Below are 8,357 nucleotides of genomic sequence, written 5' to 3' on the forward strand. Positions count from 1 at the left end.
TCCGACGGAGGGAGGATTTCTCTTGCTGCTCCCATGAGCCAGAATGTCTTGGACTAGACGGGGAGGAGACGGGTATCTTATCGGTGAGGGAGGATGTCTGACCGAGGACGCGATCCTAGTCCCGTCGGGGTGGATCAAGCTAGGTCACGGCCGCTCCACTCTACCATCCTCCGCGTCCTGTGCTCGGCGGTCTGAGCGGGGTGCAGGACGGCTGGCCGGGGCGGGCTGTCATCGCGAACCCTCCCCAGATCTCCTTCGCAAGCTTCCTCAAGCCCTCCTGGGTGCGCTCGAGGGAAGAAGTGAGCTGGGAGTTGAGGTCCGGACCAATCGGCTGAATTGCTGCTCGGCCCTAGGAAATTCCTCAAATGTGGTCTCCCGGGGATGCAACGTGGGAGTAGAATTTGATGTTGGGGGTCTGACCGGCCGGTTGGGCCTGGACCGATTACCTCGGCGGGACTTATGAGTCTCACCATGCCTCTTTCCGACGTTAACGTCGATTGTAAGAGGGGGTAATCGAGCCAAAACCTCTTGAATCTGCTGGTTCGCTTTCGCCAGCTGACTCCTCAACTGTGCATTCTCCATTTCTACCGCTGTGTAGAAATCCAGGTTCGGATTGGGCGGCCGGGGAGCCAAACTTCCAGTGTCGTCTTGGCCCAGTGTCTGCTTGCCCGGCCACTGCTGAACCTCAGGGTTCTGATCATCGGACATGGCGGCATGATGGGCCTCCTGCCCATCACGTTGGTCCGCCTCGTTACCATTTCTCGAGCGAGTAACTACCATGGTTGGGTATTTGCAATAGCACCAATCTAACAGCTCTCAATGAAAGCACTAAACTGTTGACGCGGTTCTTCGGCAACAGATAATTATATGAATAAGGAGAGGGATTAGTGCTAAATAATGAACCGTAATAGATGAATGATCTCAAAGGAAAATTATAACTTGAATACTTTTTTTAGGTGGTTCAAAGGTTAAAATCCTTCTAGTCCACCAGCCAATATTATTGATATATCTCTGATATTCCTTACAGGGTATTTATTTACAAATTAGAAGCCAACCCTTTGCAATTCCCAGGGTCTCCATATTTATAGGGAGAGGGCACCTGGGTGTTGGCAAAGGAGGTCATCCCCGTGACATTCATCATTAATTCCTAAAACCTGCAATGAAGTGTGGTCTAATCAATAGGTAAGGGGGATAATGGGCCGCATGACCTAACCCAGTCGTGGGTGCCTGAAATCGCACGTTTATGCTGCGTGTCCGAAAATTCAAGAATGGAGTAGACACGTGATGTCTGATATATGCACGTTTACATTGCGTGGTTTACTTTATAAAAGGTCAGAGGTGTCAACTCAAGCTCGTACCCCGAGCTTGATGTAGTCTCAACTCGTGGTGTCCACACTGCTGACCCGATGCCTTAGTAATTGCACTAAACCTTTGGTTACCTTGAACTAAAGAGGTGGAGCCTTGTAACAGAAGCTCCGGGTAGGTGGCTTCCACATGGAAAATATAATTATGCCATTTTCCAGCTCGCTAATAACCCATGGATATTTAGGGCGTACAAAAATATTAAACTTAAATAATTAATAAACTATCCATATAAAATACACTAAAAATTAAAAAAAAATTATACGACTCATTTATAAAGGAATATGATCCATGAGTATTGCCATTCATTGAGTCAAAATATATACAAAGATACAAGCTGCCATTTAGGCTTGAATATAGGAACCGTTGCTCTGATTTCCTAAGATTAGTAATATTCTAGGTAACTAAATAATACAAAGTCAATAACAAATAAATACAAATTATTTTATATAATTAATGGTATATCTATCACAACCCCACAGTCGAAGCGGGAGGTTGTCGAACGCTTAGACTATCCTAGAAGTCACCAAAGAGTACGCGTGGGAGCCCTTTTGTAAATATGTCAGCAACCTGATAACGTGGCGGAACATGAAGGACACGCACTTCGCCATGTTTAACTTTTTCACAAACAAAGTGAATGTCCATCTCAATATGTTTAGTGCGTTGATGTTGTACTAGATTGCCCGAAAGGTATATCACACTTACATTATCACAGTAGACAAGTGTTGCCTTGTGGACCGAACAATGAAGTTCTAGTAGTAAATTTCAGATCTAGAAGGATTCGGAGACAACATTAGCAACCCCTCGATATTCAGCTTCGGCACTTGACTTAGACAATGTGGGTTGATGTTTAGAGGACCATGAGATTAGGTTGTCACCGATGAATAGACAATAACCAGAGGTGGAGCGACGCGTGTCAGGAAAACCATCCCAATTAGCATCCGTATAAGAAAGAAGAGAGTCAAGTTTAGACTTATACAAATGCAAACCATAGTTAATCGTTCTGTGAATATAGCGTAATATACGCTTGAGAGCATCCATGTGCTCGACTTTCGAATCATGCATATATAAGCATACCTGTTGAACCGCATAGGAGATATCTCGCTGGTAAAAGTAAGATATTACAAAGCACCTACTAGACGTTGATATTTAGTTGGGTCCTCATAAGGCTGGCCGGTAGAAACACTGAGTTTCCCCTTTGTGTCAACAGGAGTGGGACACGGCTTGCAACCTGTCATACCTGCTCATTCAAGGATTTCCTCGGCATATTTTTTCTGTGAGAGAAAAAGACCATGTGCAGTCTGGGTTACTGCAATACCCAAAAAATAACTCAATTGTTCCGAATCCTTCATTGCGAACTCCAAACTGAGAAGAGACATGATAGATAATCGAAGAGCATCGGAGGAGGCTGTGAGAATTATATCATCAACATATAATAAAATATAAGCAATGTCAGATCCATTTTTGCAGATGAACAATGAATAATCAGACGCACTATGAAACAAACCAATAGTGGCCACATAGTCTGCAAAGCGTTGATACCAGGCAAGAGGGGATTGCTTAAGACCATAAAGTGATTTTTTCAACAAGGAGACATAGTCAGGATAAACTGCATCCTTGAAGCCCAAAGACGGATGCATATAAATAGTTTCAGTTAGATTACCATGAAGAAATGCATTTTTAACATCTAACTGATGAATGGCCCAAGATTTCGAGAGTGCAATGCTCAAAACAGTACGAATAGTGGCTGGTTTAACAACCGGGCTGAACGTCTCGTCATAGTCCACTTCAGCTTGTTGAGACCTGCCATCACCTACAAGACGAGCTTTATACCTCTCAAAAGAACCATCAGATTGCTTTTTATGTCTAAAAATTTACATTGAACGAATAACATTAACATCAGATGGACGAGGTACTAATTCCCATGTCTTATTTTTAATAAGAGCATCATATTCATCCTTCATGGCCAATTAGTGCACTCACGAGGTTGCAGGGTACAGGAGAGATAAAGGTAGTGGTCGAGAGGACACTTAAGTTATGGTATTTACGAGTTGGCTTGTGTATACCATGCTGACTTCAAGTTCCCAGTCGGTGGGATGGAGGAGGAGGTCGAATGGATGTAGTGGAAATTGGACTAAGTTGAGGATGGGAAGAAGAAGTCGGCCCAAATCTATTATGTGGAGGGATATAAGGTGGGCTGGTGGTTGTGGGTGGCGGAGTAGTGGGAATAGGAGAGCGAGTGGGTTGGGAAGTGGGTTGGGGAGTGGGTTGTGTTGCAACGTGGGCTGGGGAGGAAGGGGGGTGTGCATGTAGGCGAGGGGTTTGAAGAAGAGAGAGGCCCAGCAGGGGAAATGGGTGGCTGAGTCTGTGGATCTAATGGGGTAGGGGCATTCAGTTGATGAAGGAATTGGGGATGAAAACCATCATCTAAAAATTCATAGGAGGTAGGAGAGGGAGTATGAACTGTGGAAAAAGGAAATTTAGATTCATAAAAAATAACATGTCTTGAAATAATAATTTTCCTATTCAAAATATCATAGCACTTATAACCTCGATTGTTGGACGGATAGCCCAATAAGACATATCGAGTGGATTGGGCTTGTAATTTATTGATGGTGGTGGAAGGAAATAAAGGGCAACACAAACATCCACAAACTCGAAGATGGGTATAGTCTGGAGTTTTTCCATAAAGAATTTGAGTAAGGGAGTAGTAGCTTAATGTCTTTGAAGGAAGAATATTGAGGAGGTACGTTGCCATTTCGAGAGCATGAGGCTAGAAGGAGGGTGGCATGGAAGCGTGAGCAAGTACAATACGAACCGTGTTATTAATAGTTTTTATTTTTCGTTCGGCTTTACCATTTTGAGGAGAGGTATGGGGACATGAGAAACGAAAATACATACCATTTGATTCACAAAATTTCCTAAATGGTCCATTGTCATACTCGCGGCCATTATCACATTGAAATTTTTTAATTTCTCTTTCAAATTGAGTTTTAATATACGCTCTAAATGATAGAAAAATGGAATAAACTTGTGATTTTCTAGATTTAGGAAAAGTCCACAAGAAATTGTTATAATTGTCAAGAAAAAGAGCATAGTAACGATGACCGGAGGAACTTAATATATGAGATGTCCATAAGTCATTGTGAATAATATCAAATGGCATAATAGTAAAAGAATGAGAGTCATTAAATGGCAACTTAATGTGTTTTCCAAGAGGACAAGATTCACAAAAAGAATTGCGAGCCTTATTAAATTTAATATAATTGCTACTACGAAGAGAATTCAAAACAACATTTCCGGGGTGTCCCAAACGAGAATGCCACAAATTAGAAGAAATAACATGAAAAGCTGAAGGTGATGAGGCCTAAAGTTTGGTGAAGGGGTAAATATCGCCCGAGCTATCACATCTCATTAGGTGCTTCCTTGTTTGTAAATCCTTCACAGAAAACCCAAATGGATCAAACTCAATAGACACCATATTATCATTAGTAAATTTACAGACTGAGATGAGGTTTTTAATAAGTTTAGGTGCATGCAACACATTTTTAAGGCTGAAAGGTGGATTTGTTTGGGTTAGTGAGGCACTTCCATAACCAAGAATCTGAATTGTATAACCATTACAAAAAATAATGCCATCATGTTTGCTCAAATTAAAATAATACGAGAGAGTACCTTGATTGGCGGTCCTGTGTGAGGTGGCACCGGTATCCATGTACCAATTTTCATCTGGTTGATGAAGTGAGGGAGTGTGCATAGCCGCATCAATGTCTGTAGGTGCATAATTCACACTTGGGGTTGTTGTCGTGTAGTGGGCTTGGGAGGGTTGAGGCCCAAGAACTCCTTTTGTAGATGGTGGATGGATTGGCCAACTTGTAGTGGGAAATGGGCAAGGTGGGCTGGCCCAAGTGTGAGGTGACCAGGTAGCCCAAGGAGGCATGGAAGCCCATTGTTGTGGCCAAGACTCTGCTGAATGTTGCTGCTGACCTCCGCCACGAGATCCACCACGGATGCTGCCACGACCACCCCGAACACCGCGGTAGTTGTTGCGCCGCCCACCGCGGCCACCATAATTGCGGCTACCATAATTATTATGCCCATTTTTATTATCTTACTGCAGTTTGGAATTATTGTCACCAAAAACATGATCATTATTTGAATTCGTAAGCAAAGCAGAATCCTAACCTGATTCAAGAGCGGCATGTTGTTTCATGCTTTCCTCTTCTAATGAAAGCATCGAATGGGCTTGGGCAAAGGTCCGAAGAGGGCTGCGGTGTTGAATGAAGGTGATGAACCCCGCGTAAGCCTCCGTCAAGCCACGAATCATTTTGAGAACCATGCGATCGTTGGATACTTTTGCGCCCACATTTGCCAATTGATCAACCAACACTTTAAGGCACTGGCAATAGGCAGCAACATTGGGAAAGTCTCAAAGATGAATGTTGGTGAGTTGGGTTTCAAGTTGAACAATCCTCGTACTCATATTTTCTTGGAACAAATCTGCTACACGGTTCCAAGCATCTTTTGCCTCATCATCTGATCAATGATAATGTTGAGAATATCCAAAGAAGTTGTGTTATAAATCCATTGTATGACAATGGCGTTGATCCTCTTCCAAGTGGCTGTTTCGGCATCCGTCTTGGCAGCAGCGGCTGCCGGAGGAGGGATGATGTGGTCAAGAATGAGGTTGGCGCGAGCATGGAGCTTGAAGAGAGTGGCCCAGTTGTTGTATTGGTCGCTTTCGAAATCAAGAGTGATGGGGATGGTTGTTCTGATATTGGTGACAGTGGTGGCGGGATGGATTTTTGAGTGATCAACCATTGAAGAAGAAGAAGAAGATGGCAGAAGGTAGAGAGGAAGAAGATGAACCTAGACTGCTAATACCATAAAGGAATATGATTCGTGAGTATTGCCATTCATTGAGTCAAAATATATACAAAGATACAAGCTGCCATTTAGGCTTGAATATAGGAATCGTTGCTATGATTTCCTAAGATTAGCAATATTCTAGGTAACTAAATAATACAAAGTCAATAACAAATAAATACAAATTATTTTACATAATTAATGGTATATCTATCGATTTAGATTTATATTTATACTAGGCAATACACGTTTGCTTAGTTTTATTTAGAAAATATATTAATTTATTTTTATTATGCTTTTTTAATTGTCATATAAATTTTAAATAAATAACCAATGTCATATATTATAAAAAAATATGTTTAATATAATGTATGACATACAAATTTTTTATTCTCTCCATCAAATGTCAAAAGTGGTGTTCTAACAAGAGTTTGAAGCTTGCAAGAAGAACAATGAGTTTTGTTCTATAACTAGGATTTGCATATCTCTATCTCAATCTTTTCTTGGAATTTTTCGTGTGGTATTGTGTGTAGATTATGTAGGGGATTTATGCCTTACACTTTATAATCCAATAATGAATAATGAGAATTAATTCAATATTTCAAACCCTAGAAGCTAATCAAGAACCATATTCAAAGTATGAATGCAAATCTTGATAATTAGAGAATAAGTAATTAAATAATTATAACATGAATTTATAAACATTTAATCACAATATAACCATATATTTAATGAAAGAATAACAAATATTAGATAAAGAGAAAGAATAGACATTTATGGATAGAAAACCAAGTTACATAAAATCACAAGTCTATGATTTTATGTAAATCACAAAATGTAACAAGACTTGACACAAATGAAGATTTGTTGTCCAAAAGTCTTTATTCCAAGCCACCTCCTTGAGATTCCTTGAAGCTACTACTTTGGAATGAGATTGGGATTTACAAGCCTTGAGTCTTCATGCAAGTCAAGCTTTCTTGATGAAGATCTTGGAGAAAACTAGTAATCTTGAGAGCTAGAGAGAGAGGTTTTAGAGAGAGAGAGAGAGAGAGAGAGAGAGAGAGAGAGAGAGAGAGAGAGAGAATGAAAGATGAGTGATTAATTCACCAAAAACTCAAGTGACCCCTTTAAATAGTATAGGAACCCTCATTAGGCTCAACCAATAGATCAAAGCATTTGTTTTGAATTTTGGAGCCAAAAACACGTCACTGTACGGACTGCTCAGGAGACGCGTTGTCTACACCCACGCAATGTATCGCCACTGTGGACGCTAAAAATTCCACACCGGTAAAGGACCCACATCACTTGTCTAAGGTCCCTTGACGGTCCAAACTAACCATGTATAAAATCCCGTAAGGTTCACTCTGTCGATGGGTGAGGCCCACTCACATTGCAAGAGTATCATAAAAGGCATCAAGCGCCTCGCGCGCTATCACCTCGCACGTCCTTGGAGCCATGCGCATGCCTAATGTCTCGCGTGCATCAGGCAACTCATGCGTGCGCCCAACACCTTGCATCGAAGGTCTTGCGGAGAGGGGCCTCGCACCAGGCGCACCGAGGCCTTGTCTGAGGGTCTCGCAGAGAGGGGCCTCACACTAGGTGCACCAAGGCCTCGCGCCGAGGGTCTTGCGGAGAGGGGCCTCGCACCAGGCGCGCCAAGGCCTCACACTGAGGGTCTCGCAGAGAGAGGCCTCGCACTAGGCGCACTGAGGGTCTCGCAGAGAGGGGCCTCGCATCAGGCTCATTGAGGCCTCGCGCCGAGGGTTTAGCGGAGAGGGGCCTCACACCAAGCACACTGAGGTCTCGCACCGAGGGTCTCGTTGAGAGGGGCCTCGCACCAGGCACATCGAGGCCTCGTGCCGAGGGTCTCATGGAGAGGGGCCTCGCACTAGGCGCACCGAGGCCTTGTGCCGAGGGTCTTGCGGAGAGAGCCTCGTACTAGGCGCACCGAGGCCTCATGCCGAGGGTCTCGTGGGGAGGGGCCTCGCACCAGGCGCATCAAGGCCTCGCGCCGAGGGTCTCGCAGAGATTGCCTCGGCCACACCCAACGCCTCGCACATAGGGCCACATGCCACTTGCCAACGCATGCCTCGCCATAGGCTCATAAGCCTCGCCATGTGAGACGATGT

The sequence above is a fragment of the Humulus lupulus genome, chromosome 1 (genome assembly GCF_963169125.1).
Source record: "Humulus lupulus chromosome 1, drHumLupu1.1, whole genome shotgun sequence".
Taxonomy (NCBI): Eukaryota; Viridiplantae; Streptophyta; class Magnoliopsida; order Rosales; family Cannabaceae; genus Humulus; species Humulus lupulus.